Below are 21956 nucleotides of genomic sequence, written 5' to 3'. Positions count from 1 at the left end.
CTTAATAATTAATACTTATAATACGAATTAATACTTATAAATACGAACTTATAATACTTATAAATACGAATTAATACTTAAAAAGTAAAATACTTAAAATTATCTGTTAGATTATGGTCACTGCTTGCATCACAAGCGGGGATGTTTCTGGCGGGGGAGAAAGAAACAATTGCGCAGCGCGTCCCGCGGCGGTGCGCGGGCAGTTTGGGGCCGTATAAATACGGGCGCACAACGGGGCTCCGCCTCACTCCGCCTGCCCTCGCCGCTGCCCTCGCAAAACCCCACCCTCCCCCCCCTTTTGCAAGCGGCTGCTTTTGTACCCCCGTCATGCTTTGCACAGTTGTCCCGATTGTCTCCCCACTGCATGTGGGAAGGGGGGTGCAGCGCCGGTCCCCAAGTGTCCCGCTGTCCGCAGCTAATACTTTGCCCAGTCTAGGTGCTAGTAAGCCCTACTTGTAGTCACACCCCCTTCTCCTTATCCATTAGGTCTTTTACGGCCTCTTGGCCGGGTACATTACGTGTTATGTGGTCTCTCACTTATTAGTTATTCTTTGTGTCCTGCCTGTTATATCCTAGTGTTATATAATTACTACACATTTGCACTCGGCCTTAATTCTAGTACCAGTTAACCTTTAGGTTTCTGCAGAATTAGTTTCCATGTCACTATAGACTAAGGTCTCATACTTACTACGGGTGTACCTTTTAAGTTAAATCTAGTCCTTGGAATTGTTACTGTTAATTCGTACTTTATATATTTACTTTATATATTTTAATATAAACGTTATATATTCCTTAAATTATATTTGAAACTTTGTATATTTACATGTTCAATATTAAGTTTTATATAATATCAACTTTGTTAAGTCTATAATATAAACCGTGTTTAATATAAACTTTATATAATTACTTACTTTATGTGAACTTTATATATTTACATGTTCTGCAGAATTTAATCTTCAATAAACTTTAACGCCCCATACTGCCAGTATCTTTCTCCCCCTGGTCAGAAAAAGGCCCTGCCTGAAACGCTGCGCGTACTTGTTGCTTCACAAGAGTGTAATTACTGTACTGTGCTATGTATTCTCACAAACCCAATGTACTTTCTTGTATATAAATAAATAAATAAATAAATAAATAAATAAATAAATATATCACTGCTAGGTTGTGGACTCCTTAAAGCCGCCTGTACTCATTTTATAGTAAATCCATGTGGAGGGTAGGCCTAAACGTCTACCTCGTACCAGGGTAGGGACGACACTTAAGGAAAAGAAATTAGTCGTTCAATTGTTAAGTCTCTGGTGCGCCCCCTCCTGGATTTTTGCATCCAGGCATGGAGACCTCATCTTCAGAAAGACATGACTGCTCTGGAGAAGGTGCAACACCGGGTAACAAAAATCATATCAGAGCTTAATCATCTCTCGTATCAGGAACGGTTGAGTGCCATTGGGCTAACGACACTGCAAACCAGGCATGACAGGGCGGATCTCATAGAAACGTTTAAAATACTGAACAATTTGAAGGACATCAATCCGGGCAATTTTTTCAAAAGGTCAGATGTAACACAAAGATCATCAGGACAAATGGGGGGACGCTTGACAGGCCACCGGCTTCCTGTCCTCATCGAGGCCACTAGTATTAGTGGTCCTTAGGTAAAATTCAGGTAAATATATTCAAATGACGCGCCGCTTCGTGTGCTGTTATCGTACGTTCATCATAGGTGAATCGCTACCCATTCGTCTCAACTCATGTCTATGAATCCCAGACGAAGATACATATATGGTACATTGAAAAGGAATTTAAATCATGTTATAATTTCATAAGATATCCAGATATGTCACTGAATAATGAATTATTAGCGTGTGAGGGACAATAAGAGGAGGGGAGGGTGTACGACGCTTCCTCTGCCACAACAACAACAACGGCCATCAGCGTCTCTCACGCCCACTGGCGCCGCCTGCTCCACTTCTCACCCCCAAATACACTCTTTACCACACTTTTCCTGCATGGAAATGTTAATCAGGTAACCACTAATAATTCCAGATTGGTTTGTATGGAAAAAATGTTTATAATGTCTTCAGGAAACACGAGAATTTGAGAATGTGTGTCAGCCTGGCTCGCCTCCGGCTTTGTTGACACCTTAGTATTTGTTTCACTTGACTGTGATCCATCAGTGGCGGTGCGAGCGCTGGTGCTCCTCAGTCTTGGTATTCGACACAACATTGAAATCTGATCCAACTATCAGAAGGGGCAACTCATGTGTCGTGTTCCCAAAATGTGCAACCGTGTTGGAATAGATTAACAACCAAAGAATATTGTTGGAAACAGCTTCATGACTTGTTAAATCAGAATTATTTATTTGTCAGAAGGAAAACAGAAACGGGATCTGTATGTAGAACCTCTACCGGAAAAATATTTTAAGTAAAACTGAAGATATATGTATTTGTATAAGAGTAAAATTTTTCATCGCTTGTTAAGCTCGTACCCCACAATATTCATCTCGGAACAATGATCATTTCGTGCAGATACACTAATAAACGTATGAGTTTTATGTGTCGCAAGAAAGATAGAAATATAAGCTTCATTTTAAATACCCTACTTTGGGCATATATGAACTCGAGCGAAGTTGCGTGTATTTTTATAATTGCTGAGCTCTGACTGCATAGATCGATCGACAAAGCAGCTCTCTCCCTCAGAGCAATGTTTATTTCACATAAATTTGTTAATAAATGTAAACGTTTTGTCTCAAGAAAGATCGAAATATAAGATTCATTTTAAATACTTTACCATACGCATTTAAAGCTCAAGTTAAGATACATATGTTTTTATAATGGCATCCAGTAGCTTGTTGGTGATGAAGTGCAGACGCCTATGCACTTGCCTATATATTGTGTAATTAACAAAGATACGCTAATGAAGCCTAAAATATTATGTCTTCAGAAAGACCGAGATATAATCGTTATTGTGAGTGCACCAAAGGAAATGATATCTTGTTGGAGAACAAAGATATATCAATTTTAAATTAAGTTTACATCGTGACTCTCGCCCCATCTATTCTGTCCACCTAATGACCCAAAGCCTCCTAGCATTACGTAAGTAATGAAGAAATATGACATATTTACTCACTCTAATGTTAATGTTGAATGTAGTACATGGAAAAATCAACATATTTTTACATAAGGTTGAACTCTTGAAGTCACTTGTGTTGTCACGTCTTGAGTACTTCTCGGTACTCACTCACCCCTTTAGAGCAGGAGAGATTGCTGAAATAGAGGGAATACAGAGAACATATAGGCACACATAGACGCAATAAAGCACCTAAATTATTGGGATTGTCAAAGCTCTCCAAATGTACTCACTACAAAGGAGACGAGAGAGATACCAAACAATATACATATGGAAAAATACTGGAGGGCCAGGTCCCAAATCTACACAGTAAAATAACAACGTACTGGAGTGAACGATATAGAATAAAATGCAGGAAAGAACCAGTTTTTTTTTCTCTCTCTCTCTCTCTCTCCTACCACAGATGTGGCCACACATTTACAATGCTAACTAGCATACTGTATATACATTTTCTTCTGTCCTCCATGGACAGGGTTAGAGATGTGTTAAACATATAGTTAAGGGGTTTATTGAACAATCAACCACAGAAGGTGATTTCGTGCTTTTAAAATGCTAAGCTAAGCTACATAAGTAAATACATAGATACACAGATTTACGTATGCCTACATAAAGTGTTCGATATGTCTTTTACATAGTGTCATTAATGTGCATTTACAAAGGTGAAATGTAATTCTGATCAGCTTCCATATATACTTTACACATACACATACAAATGTATGTGTATACATACACATACAAACTTCATGTGAAACTTTTCGCTGCCCGAAACGCTTTGCGTAATAGTGGCTTTAGGCATTGTATGTACTAGCTCTATCTATTAATCCAACAAACTTTGTAAAATCTCTTGTATGTATGTACCTTACCTAAATAAACATTTATTTATTTATTTATTACATATAAAGGGGTACGAGGGGGGCCTCGTAGCCTGGTGGATAGCGCGCAGGACTCGTAATTCTGTGGCGCGGGTTCGATTCCCGCACGAGGCAGAAACAAATGGGCAATGTTTCTGTCACCCTGAATGCCCCTGTTACCTAGCAGTAAATAGGTACCTGGGAGTTAGTCAGCTGTCACGGGCTGCTTCCTGGGGGTGGAGGCCTGGTCGAGGACCGGGCCGCGGGGACACTAAAGCCCCGAAATCATCTCAAGATAACCTCAAGATATACATACACACACATGTACGTACAAATATGTATATACATACATATGTACACATCTCATCCTGTAACTACACTTAGGTAATAATAATAATAATAATAATGTTTATTTAGGTAAGGTACATACATACAAGAAATTTTTACAAAGATTGGTGGACTTATAGATAGAGCTAGTACATACAATGCCTAAAGCCACTATTATGCAAAGCGTTTCGGGCATGAAAAACTTAAATGACTAAAGCTTAATATTAATTGAGCATAAAGAGTAAAAAGAAAACATGAAATGAAAACATAGCTAAAAAAGCAGCACAAATACAATTCTGTCGACAAACAGCGCTCTTTAAAAAAAAAACAGACATTGGTTGACAATAGAGGGTAAGGTAGGTTACAGGGAATTTATTAGGTATAGCTTCGTTTTTATCTTAAACTGGTTGAGAGAGGTACAGTCTTTAACATGGTTGGGAAGGTCATTCCACAATCTGGGTCCCTTGATTTGTAGAGCATTTCTAGTTTGATTAAGTCGTACTCTAGGAATATCAAAACTGTATTTATTTCTGGTGTGGTGCTCATGGGTTCTGTTACAACCTTCTATGAAGCTTTTGAGGTCAGGATTGGCATTACAGTTTAGCGTTTTATATATGTATAATACACATGAGAGAATGTGCAGTGACTTAATGTCTAACATATTCAGAGATTTGAGTAGGGTTACCGAGTGATGTCTGGGGCCAGAGTTGGATATTGTCCTAATAGCAGCTTTGTGTTGAGTAATTAGAGGACGTAAATGATTTTGGGTAGTAGAGCCCCAAGCACAAATACCATAGTTGAGATATGGATAGGTAAGGGAGTAATAGAGCGTCACCAGGGCAGGGTGGGGTACATAATATCTGATCTTAGAAAGAATGCCAACAGTTTTTGAAACTTTTTCTGGGGGGAGCCCCGTCGGCTCCCCGGAGCTTTACCGGCTGATATGCTAATGTCAGACTTTGGCATCAGTCATGTGTATGGAGTTCTAGGACCTGCCGGGGACCACGAGCCAGAACCTGGCCCCCTCAGAGAGGCAAGGGGAGCAATGGCCTATTGAAACCCCCGTGTGGTTGGAAGCATTCTTTGTCTGCCATCGACCGGGTCAAGCATCCAGAAAGGTAAGCATTCCAAAACAAACCCCTATTCTGGTGAAAATTGCTACCTAAGCCGAACTAGTGGATAGAACTCTTCAACAGAAAACAAGGAAACTAGTATGACGTCATACGTCACCGCGCCGCTGTCTGGTTGATACCTGGTTGATACCTGGTTGATGGGGTTCTGGGAGTTCTTCTACTCCCCAAGCCCGGCCCGAGGCCAGGCTCGACTTGTGAGAGTTTGGTCCACCAGGCTGTTGCTTGGAGCGGCCCGCAGGGCCACGTACCCACCACAGCCCGGCTGATCCGGAACTTCTCTTAGAAAACCGTCCAGTTTTCTCTTGAAGATGTCCACGGTTGTTCCGGCAATATTTCTTATGCTCGCTGGGAGGACGTTGAACAACCGCGGACCCCTGATGTTTATACAGTGCTCTCTGATTGTGCCTATGACACCTCTGCTCTTCACAGGTTCAATCTTGCATTTTCTTCCATATCGTTCACTCCAGTACGTTGTTATTTTACTGTGTAGATTTGGGACCTGACCCTCCAGTATTTTCCAGGTGTATATTATTTGGTATCTCTCTCGTCTCCTTTCTAGAGAGTACATTTGGAGAGCTTTGAGACGATCCCAATAATTTAGGTGTTTTATCTCGTCTATGCGTGCCGTATATGTTCTCTGTATTCCCTCTATTTCAGCAATCTCTCCTGCTCTGAAGGGGGAAGTGAGTACTGAGCAGTACTCGAGACGGGACAGCACAAGTGACTTGAAGAGTACAACCATTGTGATGGGATCCCTGGATTTGAAAGTTCTCGTAATCCATCCGATCATTTTTCTGGCTGACGCGATATTTGCTTGGTTATGCTCCCTAAACGTTAGATCGTCGGACATCATTATTCCCAAATCCTTGACATGCTGTTTTCCTACTATGGGAAGATTCGATTGTGTTTTGTACCCTGTATTATGTTTCAGATCCTCATTTTTGCCGTACCTGAGTACCTGAAATTTATCACTGTTAAACATCATGTTATTTTCTGCTGCCCAATCAAAAACTTTGTTGACATCTGCTTGTAGTTTTTCAATGTCTTCAGCAGAGGTAATTTTCATGCTGATTTTTGTGTCATCTGCAAAGGACGACACGAAGCTGTGGCGTGTATTTTTGTCTATATCAGATATGAGAATAAGGAACAGTAGCGGTGCAAGGACTGTACCTTGAGGTACAGAGCTTTTAACATCGCTTGGACTCGATTTTATCTGATTGACTGTTACTCTTTGTGTTCTGTTCGACAGGAAATTGAGTATCCAGCGTCCTACTTTTCCAGTTATTCCCATTGACCTCATTTTGTGAGCTATCACCCCATGGTCACATTTGTCGAACGCCTTTGCAAAGTCTGTGTATACAACATCTGCATTTTGCTTTTCTTCTAGGGCTTCTGTGATTTTGTCATAGTGGTTGAGTAACTGTGACAGACAGGATCTTCCCGCTCTAAATCCATGTTGTCCTGGATTGTGCAATTCATTGTTTTCCATAAAACTAGAAATTTGATTCCTAATCACTCTTTCAAACACTTTTATTATGTGTGATGTTAGTGCAACTGGCCTATAATTTTTTGCCAAGGCTTTAAAAAAAAAAAAAAAAAATTATAGGCCAGTTGCACTAACATCACACATAATAAAAGTGTTTGAAAGAGTGATTAGGAATCAAATTTCTAGTTTTATGGAAAACAATGTCTGCCCAGCTCCCCCGTCTGCCCAGCTCCCCCCTCCCCGGGAGGGGGAAGGGGGAGCCCCAGACCTCCCACGCCGGCTATCCACCCATCAGTTCTTCGGCTGATGCTATAGGCAATGGTTATGTGCTCCGGCTCCAGTGGTTGTTTCAGCACTGTACCTAGAGTGTGGTGTCTTTTCTAGGTGGTGCGTGAGCCGGGAGTGATTCTTCAGTACTCGGGCTGCATGCGCCTAGGGTTCCCTTCCCTAGGTGCCCTGTAAGTACTGCCCTTGGGGCTTGGGGCCACCTTCCACAAGTTCCTTGGGTCCTGCCCCTGCTTGGCCGTTTACTGCTTGGTTTTCGGCCGCTCTTTGTGTGCTCGGGTGTTCTGTCTCCCTTGTTCGCCTTAGAGTAAGGGGCAGTGTTTGCACTGGTGGGGCGCAGGGTACTGTGCAGCTTGTCTTTACCAATCATAGCGGCCGGCTCTGTTCCGCTTGGGTACGCTGTCCTCTTGCGGGGTTTTCTTTTTCTTTTTGTTTATCTACCTGGTGGGGGGTCTGCCTTCGTTCTTGCCCCTTGTGTCCCTTGTGTTCTGAGTATTTTCTGGTGGTACCCCTGCTAGGTCCCCGTGAGTGTACACGTCCCGGGGGTTCAGCTCTTAGAAAGTTGTTTGGTAGCTTTGGGTGCCGGTTAGCATTACCCTGCCTTTGATTACCCGAGCGCGAGTCCTCTTAAAGTAAACGCTCGGGACCCTGGGAAACCCCTGGGGGCGCGCGGGTCCGATGGATGTGACCCCAGAGTCCCCCCCTCGCTTCCAGCGAGTTTGAGGGTTGCTCTCACCCTTTGTCTCTGGGTGACTCTCTGTTTTGCCTCAGTCTGCTGCCTGTGGGGTCGGTGACACCTTCGACCCGGAGTCCTGCGAGTTTGGTTGCTCGTTGAGGCTCGGTTACCCAGTTGTGCTAACAAAGCGGGTGCGGGCAGCAGGGGCGTTGCACTTGAGCCTTGGTGGTGGCAACGTTCTCGTGGTTTCCTCCCCGGGAGCCCCGGGGCTGCCCCGTTGTAGTTCGTTTTGGGACTTGGGGGTGTTGGTTGCTTCGGTTCCATCCACGCCCCCTTGTCTTTCCCCTGGATCACCCTTCCTGCCTGCATCCGGTTCCTTACCGTCTGTAGGTTCGGGGCGGGGTTTTTGGTGGTGTTGAGACTCGGGCAGTCTCGGGGAATTCCCCTTCCGGGGTAGTGACGGGGGCATTTGAGCCTGTTCCTCCAGTCGTGTTGTATGAGTCTGCCAGTGGGCTCCCTTCCTTAGTGTTTTCACGGCTGCCCCGGTTTTCTGGTACGGCCGGGGCTTTGGGGGAACGGCTCGGCTCCGGGGCCTGTCGTGTAGGTTCCCGGGGCTGGGGAGGGGCTGACTTGGGGGGGCCTTGGCCCCGTTAGACCCCGTGGGGGTTTTTATCCCCCTCTAGGCGGGGCTTGTGGTTATGCGGAGTGGGGTCTTTCCTCCCCACTCGCCGTACGTGCTGTTGGACGTCGGCCCCTCCCCGGGCTCGGTTCCTTGGCCTTTGAGTCGGTTGGTTCCGTCCTGTGGGTGGATGTTTCCTCCCACCCCTTTTTGGGACGGTGTTTTGGTCATGTTTCCCCGTTCGATGGGGTTCTGCGTGACTTCTGATCTCGGGTGCGCTTGCGCCTTCGTGTGCCTTCGGGACTAGTGTTGGCTTCTGTGTTCTCGAGGGTACGGGAAGGTTTTTTGCTACTTCCCGCATTATTGGAACGTCTGTCGGCTCCTCGTACTTGTCGCCCTGTTGGGCTACTTGTCGCCCTGTTGGGCTACTTGTCGCCCTGTTGGGCTACTTGTCGCCCTGTTGGGCTACTTGTCGCCCTGTTGGGCTACGTGTCGCCCTGTTGGGCTACTTGTCGCCCTGTTGGGCTGCTTGTCGCCCTGTTGGGCTGCTTGTCGCCCTGTTGGGCTGCTTGTCGCCCTGTTGGGCTGCTTGTCGCCCTGTTGGGCTGCTTGTCGCCCTGTTGGGCTGCTTGTCGCCCTGTTGGGCTGCTTGTCGCCCTGTTGGGCTGCTTGTCGCCCTGTTGGGCTGCTTGTCGCCCTGTTGGGCTGCTTGTCGCCCTGTTGGGCTGCTTGTCGCCCTGTTGGGCTGCTTGTCGCCCTGTTGGGCTGCTTGTCGCCCTGTTGGGCTGCTTGTCGCCCTGTTGGGCTGCTTGTCGCCCTGTTGGGCTGCTTGTCGCCCTGTTGGGCTGCTTGTCGCCCTGTTGGGCTGCTTGTCGCCCTGTTGGGCTGCTTGTCGCCCTGTTGGGCTGCTTGTCGCCCTGTTGGGCTGCTTGTCGCCCTGTTGGGCTGCTTGTCGCCCTGTTGGGCTGCTTGTCGCCCTGTTGGGCTGCTTGTCGCCCTGTTGGGCTGCTTGTCGCCCTGTTGGGCTGCTTGTCGCCCTGTTGGGCTGCTTGTCGCCCTGTTGGGCTGCTTGTCGCCCGGTTGGGCTGCTTGTCGCCCGGTTGGGCTGCTTGTCGCCCGGTTGGGCTGCTTGTCGCCCGGTTGGGCTGCTTGTCGCCCGGTTGGGCTGCTTGTCGCCCGGTTGGGCTGCTTGTCGCCCGGTTGGGCTGCTTGTCGCCCGGTTGGGCTGCTTGTCGCCCGGTTGGGCTGCTTGTCGCCCGGTTGGGCTGCTTGTCGCCCGGTTGGGCTGCTTGTCGCCCGGTTGGGCTGCTTGTCGCCCTGTTGGGCTGCTTGTCGCCCGGTTGGGCTGCTTGTCGCCCGGTTGGGCTGCTTGTCGCCCGGTTGGGCTGCTTGTCGCCCGGTTGGGCTGCTTGTCGCCCGGTTGGGTTCCTTTTTGGGCTCTTTGCTTCTTTGGCCGGTTTTATTGTTCCTGCTTCCTCTTTTGGCTACTTTTCTCGTGCAGTAGTCCTGGCTGGCGCCTTCCTGCAGGGAGGGTGTGCGGTTCGGCCAGCGTGTTATGCGCATGCGCCGTGGAGTTTGTTTTGGTCTGGGCGGTGTTTCAGTGCTGGTGTTTTGTGCCCTTTTTTGCTACAGTGCTTCGCCTCTCGTTCTTCTCCCTGGCTGCGGTATGTGCCCCTTCGCGTCGGGGGTGTCCTGGTTCCCAGTTGTGGGGAGGACACCGCGGTTTTCCCTGTGTCATGGGTGTGGACCGCCTCGTTCGCCTCTCCCTGCTCTTCTGCGGGTCCGGCTCTGGCGTCTTCACCTGGCGGTGCTCCCAAGTTCTTCTGGGCACGGTTGAGTCGTGTCAAGTTCGTGCCACCATTCGCCAGGTGAGTTTCTGCGGTCTGGCGTCTTTTGGCCGGGTGCTGGATGCGGCGGTGTTTATATACCTGTCTTTATTTAGGTATATTTTTGTACGACTGAGACCGTTCGCACACCAGTGACTGTCCCTTTATCACCCCTTCCTGTCCCCCTCATGTGCATGTCCAACCCATGCTGGAGTCATTCAGGGGACCCTCCTTTTTTAATGTTGAGGTGTGGGGGTTGTAGGGTTTGTTCTGTACTTACCTGGTGAGGCTCCTGGCTGTGCTTGCAGGATTTGAGCTCTGGCTCTTGGGTCCCGCCTATCTGGTAGAACTTGCGGGATAGTACCAGTGGAGTGCAGTGGTGCTATTGGCACTTTTGGGGAACACTGTATTACCATCAGTGGTCTGTGTTTGTTACACGACCTACTTGCGAGCATAAGCCTTCTTGCTGGTTCGTCCGTGGACTTCCAGGGCGCACTGGCCTGTTTTCGTATGGCGGTTCCGGCCCGTCCTGGTTGTGGGGGTATGTGGGCCGGTGGACTGCTCCTAGCAGCTGCCTGGTGGGCCATCCTCTGGCCGGTCTGGCCTGACCTTGGGCCGGGCTTCAGGTGTAAAAGAGCTCCCAGTACCTCATCCAGCAGGTATCGAACGGGGTTTCTCCGCCGTCGGTCGCCTGGTGCAGGTTTCTGGGCCTGCAGGGTTTTGTCGTGTCTCCGTTGGCCCTGTCTGGGGTCTGCCTGCTCCGTTCTCTGCCTTTGCAGAGGGGAGTTGCTATTTACATGTTGCATGTTGCAGTGGTGCCTGTTGCTGCTGCTGCACGTGTGCATTGGTACAGTGTTTCATGGTGGCGTGTCCTTGTTCCTGTGTCCGGTTGTGGTGTGGCACTTTGCTGCTGTTTTGTGCCTGGGGATTGCGTGGGGTTTTTGTCCCTGCCTGATTGTCTACCCCTGGTTGTTCTCCTGGTTTTTTTTTTTTGTGCTTCTGCTCTTTCTTCCTGCCTCCTCTGCAGCAGGGATGTTCTGCGTGTGTTCTTAGGCGTTGGGCAGCCTGTGTCCTGTGATGTGCTTCTTTGTCTCAGTCTATTGCAGTTGTTCATGCCCCTTGGTTCGGGTCCTGTTCTGGCGGCGACCCTTCCGCCTTCTTTGGTTTTCCTAGCTTGCACTGCCGTTTTTTTTTTTTTTTTTGGGGGGGGTTTCTTGCGATGTCTCGCGTCGGACCCGTCGTTTCTGAACTCCTGGCGGGCTTGCATGCTTTGGGGAGTTTTTCTGTTCGGCAGACGTTCCATCTCCTTGTGCCGCCTGGGTTTCGGTGGTCGCGCCCGAGATCTTCTCGCGGCTCCGCCTTTTTCCTGGGCTCGGAGGGGCCTTGTCGGGGCTGCTTATGTTCTGCCTCGTGGTCTCGCCTCTGGTTGGTGGTCGGGTGGCTTCGTGGTAGGTGTCCCACCTGCGTGCTTCTCTTGGCGGCAGTATGGGGCATTTTGGCGGTCCTTCCTTTTCCTGTCCCTTCTTAGGTGGTTACTCTTGTAGGCTTGGTTTACTCTCGGCTTGGTTTTCTAGTGGGGGTTGGGGGCCGTCGTCTTGCCACATACTGTCGCCTCTTTTCGTGCGGCGCAGGCGGAGCCGCTTCAGCTTGCTTTCGGTCTTGGTGTTGCTTCTGCACCGTTAGTAAGCTGTCTTGTGCGTCGTTTCACCTCTGGCCTGTTCGTGCGCCGCTTGCACCATCCTGGTCTCTGGTCAGCGTGCTCTGTCTTCTCCTCGGTTGGTAGTGCCCCTTCGGTTCCGGTGTGTTTTTTCGTCGGCTCTTTCCTTTGGGCCTTTGCCTCTGGGGGTCGAGTCGCTGAGTTTTCTTGCTCCTTCGGTTTTAGCGTTTTGGTTGTTTGGTGGCAGCAGTCTCCATCTTTTCTGGCGCAGCTAAGGCAGACAGACTGGGAAACTTTTGTCCGTGGTCTCAATTCTCACACGCCACTAAGTCGGGCATGGAAGGATATCAACAAGATCAAAGGGAAAAATGCTGCAGAGATCTCGTACCCTAATCCTCTGCACAGAGCAAATGAGTTTGTTGGTGCTTGGGCCACGACTTCCAGCTTTGACAGTCTTCCTCTACCCTCACAGAATGAATTAAATGATAGATATACTGATAGGGCAAGGCTCCTTGACTTCATGCTTCATCGAGAGGATGACTGTGACATGTTTTTTACTGAATACGAACTAGATTCTGCTCTACATAAAGGCAAAGCTACATCACCTGGGGAGGATGGAGTTACTTACGGCATACTGCATATGCTTCTGTTAGTTCCAGGGAATCCCTTGCTTCAATTGTATAATATGAGCTATGTTACTGGGGAGCTTCCTAAGTCATGGACCAACAGTGTTATTATTCCTATTCCTAAACCTCACCAGCCGAGTGCTTTTCGCCCAATCTCCCTCACTAGTTGTCTCTATAAGTGTCTTGAGAGGATGTTCTCAACCGTCTCCTTTACAAAATTAATAATATGTTGTCTCCCCAGATATATGGCTTTACGCATGGAAAAAGTGTACATCACTGTATTACCACATTCCTCACCCTGCATACTGATAGGTCATATATTACTTTCCTAGATCTTAAGTCAGCCTTTGACATTGCTAACCCACACGTCATTCTGAGAGAACTTGCTAAAATGAATGTAGGAGGATGGCTTCTATGGTGGATAAGAGGCTATCTATCCAACAGGAAGTCATCTGTACTGTTCCAAGGGCATAGGCGTGTAACGAGAGATTTTGAACTTGGCACTCCACAGGGAGGTGTCCTCAGTCGTACTCTGTTCAATGTGTTAATCAATGCACTTTTAAACTTAGTAACTGGAAGGTCCAGCGAACACATCATTAGCTATGTGGATGATATACTGATCCACACCAATGGGTATACCAACACCCAAAATGTTCTGAACTCTGTATTGTACACATGTCAGGAACTATGCTTAGTTATCTCAGTAGAGAAAACAAAGATCTTGAACCGACACCCACCCAGACGAGGTGGGGCCGTTCGCAAAATGCAGTTGGATGATGGCTCTCTGCTCGACTATGTTACCAGATACAAATACCTTGGTCTTGAGGTTCTACTGTACCGCAATGTTTTAGCCAGACTGGGTCGCCAATGTAGAGAGAGGCTCCGTGCTCTCAAGGCTGTAGCAGGCTGTGGCAGGCAAACACAACTGTACCGTACAGTGTTATATATTTATTTCAGTTTGAACAATTTTTAACATTAAAGGATAAATCCTTTAATTGGTTGAAATTGGTTTTAACATTCGAAATCTAATTTGTTGATGTTAAATAATATAAGGTTCAAATTTATTAAGATACATACTTTAAAAACTATTTCTATTTGATACCAACAGTACCATGTTATGAGAAGCGTCTCGCCTTGCTAACCCAAGTATAAAATATATAAATAAACTGTGCAACTGTACTGGTATCTGCAGTACAAATCTATGTCCCTATTTAAAGAAAAAATAAACTGCACCAATCACTGCCACTCCTCACACCAATGCAACAATAAGGAGAGTGATAACAGTGCTTCACATTCGACAATGTTAAATTATTTAACAGATGACGAGATAATGAACATTGGAACAAATGTACAGCTCTCTGACCTTCATATAAAATCTGCATGTGACCTCATGAAACTGTGCCAAGCGTAGAAGGCCTTCATGACCCAGCGTTGTAGCGGGACCTCTCCTGGCCAGTTACAATTGGTGAATTTATTCAAATTATCCAAGTTGATGGTTGTCACTGGGTCACCGTTTCCAACATTAGAGTAACGGGACAAATTAACATATACGACACCAGGCATAAATTACCATCCAAATCTACTGAAGTTATCTTGTATGCTCTTGCTAACTGCCAGGATACCTGGTTGATACCTGGTTGATGGGGTTCTGGGAGTTCTTCTACTCCCCAAGCCCGGCCCGAGGCCAGGCTTGACTTGTGAGAGTTTGGTCCACCAGGCTGTTGCTTGGAGCGGCCCGCAGGCCCACATACCCACCACAGCCAAGTTGGTCCGGCACTCCTTGGAGGAATAAATCTAGTTTCCTCTTGAAAATGTCTTGGATGATAAGCTTGGATGATAAGCTGATATGCAATGTAATGAATGTCAGCAGACACAGGGACTCAAGTATGAGTGGGGTATATGCTGCGGCGTTTGATGCATCACTTGCAAGTGGTGTAGATCCGGTGAACCTCGTATGATATGCAGAATATGAGACAACATCTACAAGAGAACTTCAAAGGAAAGTGTCTCATCTCATTCCCTGCAGCTCAGACACTGAGAAGAAAACGAATCATCCGGTCATGCTCGATGGAAGTGTACTGCATTTGCAGAAAGCCAAATGATTTGAAGCTGAGGGTATGCTGTGACCGTTGCAATATTTGGCACCATGGATCATGTGTAGGTGTTACAGAATGTAATGATGATTCGTGGATTTGTTTCTTGTGCGCTAGCAAGTTGTGAATTATAATTTAAAATAATTAATACATTATTATTATTATTATTATTATTATTATTATAACCTTACCAAATGCTTTGCTGAATCAAATAATGTTATTACTTTCAATGTGTTACAATAGCATAATTAAGTGCTGCAAGTGTCAGGTCTTTTATATAGTCGGTATTTGTTATATTCTGTACTCTTTTTATGTTATTTAAATTTCAAATAGAAATAGTTTTTAAAGTATGTATCTTAATAAATTTGAACCTTATATTATTTAACATCAACAAATTAGATTTCGAATATTAAAACCAATTTCAACCAATTAAAGGATTTATCCTTTAATGTTAAAAATTGTTCAAACTGAAATAAATATATAACACTGTACGGTACAGTTGTGTTTAATTATGTTTTGTGATTCCTTTGGAAAAGGTATTTGTGCACCAAGTACTACTAGGTCAGTATGAGATATGCTGAATGTTGTCAATATACCATCTGAATACGCCTCACTTTGCGTTAATCATTGGACGTCCTAATGATTAAGGTCCCCAAAAGGACTTAATCAGACCTCAGTGGACATTTTTACTCTCACTCTCTCTCTCTCAGAGCATCCCCCTTGTGTGTTGAAATTGAAATTGAAATTGAAATAAGTTTATTGAGGTAAAATACACACAAAGGGATGAGGTAGCTCAAGCTATTCTCACCCCATTCAGTACAACGTGTTAATATATACATAGACACACATTACCAAACATTTTGAGAGGTAAAAATATACATTTCCTCCCTCACAAGTAGTATGGTATCAGACGTACACACAAATACTTTTATGACCTAGGTATACTGTATAGACAATTTGCAAGACTCCTGCAGATAATTCAACAAAATATTACAATCTTGGTGCAAAATTCTTATATCTCTCAAGAATATCATCAACCTTTCCGTTGTGACACATCCAGGCTATTTGTTCAGGAACAGTCCTTATCTCAGTGTTTCTATATACACTAATCAACGGACAATCAAGAATATAATGGGCAAGGGTGTGAGACCTTAACATACCACATAGTTTACACTTCGTGTCATTACCATGAACATCTATCCCATATTCCCAGTAATATTTGTACCCAAGCCTGAGCCGCATGTACACAGAGTCACTCCAAGCATTTCTCCTTTTACCATAAGTGAAATGGGTGTTTTGACTCACATACATGTAGTGTTGCATGGTTTGACTACTCTCATACATTATCTCTCTCCTCTCCACTCCCGCCTGTGCCTGAATATTTCTGATTTTGCTTCTTATTTGTCTCATTGTGAATTCACATTCAATGTCAACTTGTGGTTTTGATGTGGCACGTTTGGCCAAGTCATCCGCCACCTCGTTGAGCACTATTCCAACATGAGATGGAATCCACATGAATTTCACACTATAACCTTTCAGCTGTATCTCAGTTATTCTTCTCTTACAGTCCTCCACTATAGACATGAAGACTGGGTTTCGACTGTTTAAGGACTCCAGTGCTCCTCGGCTATCGACAAATACAAAAACATTTTTGTCGTCATGACGTACTTCCTCCAAACACGCCAGAATGGCCTGCAGTTCAGCTTGTGTGGATGATATATAATTACTAAGCCGGAGTTCAATTATCCTGTCCACAGTCCCAAACTCCGTATAATCCCTTATTAGGACACCACACCCTGCCCTGCCATCCTCCGCCACCGACCCGTCGCAATATACATGTAAACTGTTGCCTCTTGGTAACCGAGATATCATGCTTCCATACAAACACCGTAATTGTCCCGGTTCATGATGAATCTTTTTCACCTTGAGGGGTACAATTTCGACGTCTATTTTCTGTACTTTCCAGGGAGCAGACATATTACACTTTCGAGAGGGTTTACAGCAGTCAAGTACGTCGTATTCCCTGAGGTCATGAGCTAATCCTCTCGTATAGCGTGTCTCCCTCAGTTTCCTGGAAGTGTGTACGTCACTCAAGCAGGTCTGAACGCTCTCAAACAGCTTATCCCCTCCTTTTCTCCGCATGAAACGAATAGATACTCTAGTGTTAATGTCACGGACTCTATCACACACACTCTGTAAATTTAATTCCATTCTCATTATTTCAATCATTGCATTTCTTTGACATCCAAGAATAATCCTCATAGCCTCGTTCTGTATCAGCTCTATTTTTTGAATTCTGCCTTGGCCTGTGTAAGACAATACGGGTGCTGCGTAGTCTATCAGGGATCGAACAGTGCTTATGTATAACATCCGCAAGATAGGTACCCCAACACCTTTACCAGAAAAAGCCAGTGCTTTTAGAGGATGCAGACGGGCTTTACATAAGGTGCTGATATGATTTATTTCAGCATTTTTACTCTCACATGTGTATCCAACATACATGCCCAGATACTTGTACTTCTGTACACGGCTCAGTTCCACACCATTTAGAGTAAGTGTTATATTTCTTCGTTTCCTATACTCGTATTTGGTTTTATCTGCATTTATAACTAAGCCTAACTTGTGACAGGTTGTACCAAGTATGTTAAGAGCATCTTGAATTTTGTTCCCAGAAGTGCCTTGTATAAGAATGTCATCAGCATATATGATCGTCGTGACCCCTGGAGGATACATCTCTGATGCTAATCTGTTCATTAATACATTGAATAAGGTGGGACTTAATACTCCCCCTTGTGGGGTACCTAACTGAAACCTCCGTTCCTCAGACATGTATCCCTGGTAATACACCTGACCTTTTCTGCCTTGCAGGTAATCCCTTATCCAGTGTAGCAATCTCCCTGTTATTCCCAGATTGGCTAATTCGTATAAGATTACTTCCCCATTGGCTTTATCAAACGCTCCTTGTAGATCAACAAAAACTCTACAATTGTCATCCACATTAGACAAACACTTTAAGAGACAATCCGCAGTACTTTTGCCTTTGATAAAACCAAAGAGATTATTGGACATGTTATCACCTACAAGGTAGAGTAGCCTATTTAACAAAATCCTTTCCATCATTTTACAAAAGCAGGATATTAAGGAGACAGGTCTGTAGCCTCCGTTTGACTTAGGGATAGGAATGATGACAGCCTCTTTCCATTTTCTTGGTAACTTTCCCTCTCTATAACTCATATTAAACAAATCAAGTAAGGGATTAGGTTTCATACCGGCTAAATAATTAAGTATGTCATACGTTACTCCATCTTTTCCCGGAGCAGTGGAGCTGCCACTTTTTATAGCATCCAGTAGCTCATCGTGGGTTATCTCAGTGCATGCTATAGATCTTGTATTTAAGGCACATAAAGTTACTCCATTTCTAATATTTTCCCATGACTCAATGGTGACTCGTGTCTGCAGGTAAGGACTCCATACCAGCAGCACTTGCCCATTTATCTACTAACTCATTAGCAACTTTCCCTGGATCTGAGTGAGCAATGAATTTAGTCTTACAACCCCTGACTTTATTTACTGCTCTCCATATGTCTTTAAGGTTCTTAGTATTACCAATGGCCTGAGCAAAGTCTTGCCAGTATCTGTCCCGCGCCTCCTTCCTCACCTGACTGCATTCCCTAGCCACTTCCAACATTGTATTTTTCTCTTCATCCCTCATTCCATTTTTTAACCATGCTTTATGCGCACCCCGTAGCATTCTCTCCCATCCCTTGACTTGCTGATCATTGGAATATTTAAATTTCTTAGGTCCGTGCGTCTTGCTTCCCCTGCCCCCGTTATTTTCCCTCTGTACTAATTTCTCTATGTTCTCGACCATGTCCTCGTAAAAACTATCAACGCAGAGCGGCGTGTAATGTTGATACCAATCTCCCATATTTTGAATAAAATAATTTTTCATATCTTTCTTAATATTTAGCCTTTTCCTTTGAAAGTGGACTTGTTTTTTCCCCAGTGGTAATTCAACGTTCAAGGCAAAGTGGTCACTAAGTAGTTCCCGAACAACCCGAGCCTCCCCCATAATCCCCTGAGAGTTTAAAACGCAGGCATAGTCAAGCCGTCCTCCCCTGATGTGAGTTGGTTCATTGTTTCCCAAGAGACAGGTATCTGGATGATCTTGTAGAAACTGTAACCACTTGACCCCATTAGCATTAATACTACCCACTGTCCCAAGGCTTGTGTGCCGAGCATTAAGGTCCCCAATGACCAGTGAAGGATTAGTATAAATGCAGTCAGGTAAATAGTTAGCGTCGAAGCAGTTCCTGGATACATACAAATTAACTACAATAAATTCCCCTTCCCTTAATGATAATTTAACACAGACACTCTCTATACCTTGCGTTTTTGATGGCGGTTCTACTAACTCTGCTGGTATGGAGTTCTTAACATAAATCGACGTGCCTCTGATGTTATTTGCGGCGAAGAGGTTAAACCCTTTATAGCCATTTAATTTCAATAATCCTTCATTCCTATCCCCTGTCTCTTGGAGAGCTACAACATCAATATCATTTCCCATCACATAACAATGAACATCTGTAACCCTGTTTCTCAAACCATTAACATTCCATGACAACACTTTCAGTCTAGGGTGATCCATTATTAATCAATTCATTGCCTAAGTCATCCCCAATAAGTTCACTAAATGATAGCCATACCTTGTATAACATCTCCCACCTCCTCCCAAGTTCACCAGTAAAAGCGACATTGCGATTCTCAAGAGATTTTTTCAGCCCTGAGATGTCCATTATTGGCCCAAATGATTCCTTCATTTTATGTGTAATTATAGGGTTCTTCCTTTCACTACGACTACCATCATTCACACACACTTCACTTTCCTTCATTTCATCACTCAATATTTCATTTTTGTCCTCAACCACTATATCCTGACTATCCTTCACCGTTTTGTGATTTTCCTTGACCTCCTGAACGTTTAATTTAGCCTCGATGGACTCGATTCTCTGCCCCAGATTTTGGAGGAACTCACCAACTTTTTTAAGTTCAGCCCACACTTCCTTGACCATATTATTATGACCCTCTCTCTGAGCCACAGTAGCCACTTCACTCACCGTTACACTGTCACTGCCGGAGTCCTGAGTGGTGGCGTGGCTGCTTGTTGCTGGAGCCTGCCTAAGTAAAGGTGACTCCTTTACCCACGCATTCGTCCGGTTCACTGGCACTGTTTGGGGCAGACTGTTTTGCTGTGCTCCCGGTGTCTGGGTAAGAGCTCTTGCTTGCTCTGTAACATTCACCGGCCGGAGAACAGCCATACTCGGCCTCTTGCTACACACAGCCGAGCTCGCATTGTGAACACCTCCACAGTTGCAGCATCTGGGAACTATTTTCTCACCCAGATTCAGTCTGTTTCTACACACAGTAGAGAGGTGAGACTTTCCGCAGAAATGACATCGTGGATCATTTTGACAGCTCCAGGATTTATGCCCCCATCTGCAGCATTTCAGGCATATTATGGGCTCTTCCACATACTTTGCTACATGCCTGTAGCCAGCCCCGGTGATGAACACTTTTTCGGGTACGTCACCTCTCACTAGAGCCACCACCTGACTCCTAGCTTCACCTTTAATAAGGTGACGCTTGGCCCACACAAATCGTTGGTCGTCGAGTATAAACTCGGGGTCCAGAATCTGAGGGTATTTATAGATAATTACTTTCGTCAGCTTCTCGTTCCCCTCCGGTATTTCCATAAGAATTCCATCATATCCTTGCTGGCTAAGAAACGTCACTGCCTCCCTAGAACCTACCGTTAAGTAAGGTCTGTTTACACCTTCCTTCAGCAGGGGCTCGAACTTGCGGTGTTCTCTTCCGAGTTTGACGGTCCACAGCAGCTTCTGATGATAGGCCAACGTGCATGAGGCAGGGAAGAGAAGCCTCCATCTCCGCTGATCCTCACCTTCCTGACATCGTTCCGTCCGTTTGTCTGCATCAGTCTCGGCGTCGTTCTTCATTCTTTTATCGTTTCCGTTAAGTGTATTACTGTCCACACTACGCCTTGCCTCCTGTCTTCTTCGTTTCTTCTTATTCCTTGTCAGAACTTCTAGATACTCGCCCTTTTCGTCTGACTGGCTGCTTTCAGGGTCCATGTTAATAACGCCGTGAGAAGTAGCCATGTCTTCTGGTGACTGAGTCTCCATCTCAGTACCCAGCATGGGGGGAGGGGGGGGGGGGAAGGTGCGGAGCAGGTATCTTGACCCGACCGCGTCCCAGGTAAGACTGCCCTTGTGTGTTGTATGTGGGTGCTGAAGTTCAGTCTCTTCTCTATGTATAGGTGAAGGAACTTTCCATAATTGTTATTGCTAATGTTTACTTGTAATACTGGGTATACATCCGGTGTTCTTACCCTCGACCGCGGCGAGGGTAAGCCGCGGCCGTATGGTCTGAAACCCACAAATATTTACAATGGGGAGGGGGGGGGGGATAACATTTCCTCTTCAAGCACGCGCACACAAATGAACTATGTTACTTAACTGGAAGCACTCGTACAACATAATTTACACGATTTCTCAGGATAATTATACTTCTCACCAGCATATATACAGTATAGTACCTAGGAGGTTCTCTTCAATGATATCTAAGATAATTAAAAGAACCCAAGCAAACTACTGTGGAAATGTGCAGGACAAACATATCAATTGTGACACTAGCTCTCCACATGTGGCATTTGCTTAATTTAGAAACTGTACTTGTGGTCGATCTCGAACCCATGTTGTTGATGTGACGATGTGTTATGAATTTTGTGGCTAGCTCCTCAAGATTGTAACTTGCTTAGATAAATAAATTGTGTGTTCAGTCCCTGAACCCATTATGTGATAAATTAACTAAACTAAAAACTATAGTATGGCGATGAAACCTGAACTGCATAATGTAAATAGGGATTAACCAGAAAAAGATATAGGTGAAGAATAACATCAGGTAACTGTAAAACTGCCACCCAGTTGGGTGGGTGTGGAGCACATGACTGTAAAGCTGCCGCCCAGTTGGGTGGGTGTGGAGCACATGACTGTAAAGCTGCCGCCCAGTTGGGTGGGTGTGGAGCACATGACTGTAAAGCTGCCGCCCAGTTGGGTGGGTGTGGAGCACATGACTGTAAAGCTGCCGCCCAGTTGGGTGGGTATGGAGCACATGACTGTAAAGCTGCCGCCCAGTAGGGTGGGTGTGGAGCACATGACTGTAAAGCTGCCGCCCAGT

General features: G+C 45.5%; 1 protein-coding gene across 1 annotated transcript in view; it reads left to right on the top strand.

Annotated features, from left to right (window-relative positions):
* The first annotated feature begins 1890 nt into the window (after window positions 1-1890).
* LOC123763712 (zinc finger protein 271-like) overlaps window positions 1891-21956 on the top strand; it is a 106729-nt gene continuing 86663 nt past the window's right edge. Inside the window, exon 1 of the mRNA XM_045751011.2 lies at window positions 1891-2020. The gene's annotated coding sequence lies outside the window, so the exon portion shown is untranslated. The remainder of the gene's footprint in view (window positions 2021-21956) is intronic.

Source organism: Procambarus clarkii, chromosome 5, assembly GCF_040958095.1.
Source record: "Procambarus clarkii isolate CNS0578487 chromosome 5, FALCON_Pclarkii_2.0, whole genome shotgun sequence".
Lineage (NCBI taxonomy): Eukaryota > Metazoa > Arthropoda > Malacostraca > Decapoda > Cambaridae > Procambarus > Procambarus clarkii.
Note: the sequence above shows the minus strand (reverse complement) of the source record. Positions and strands in the feature narration are given on the sequence as shown.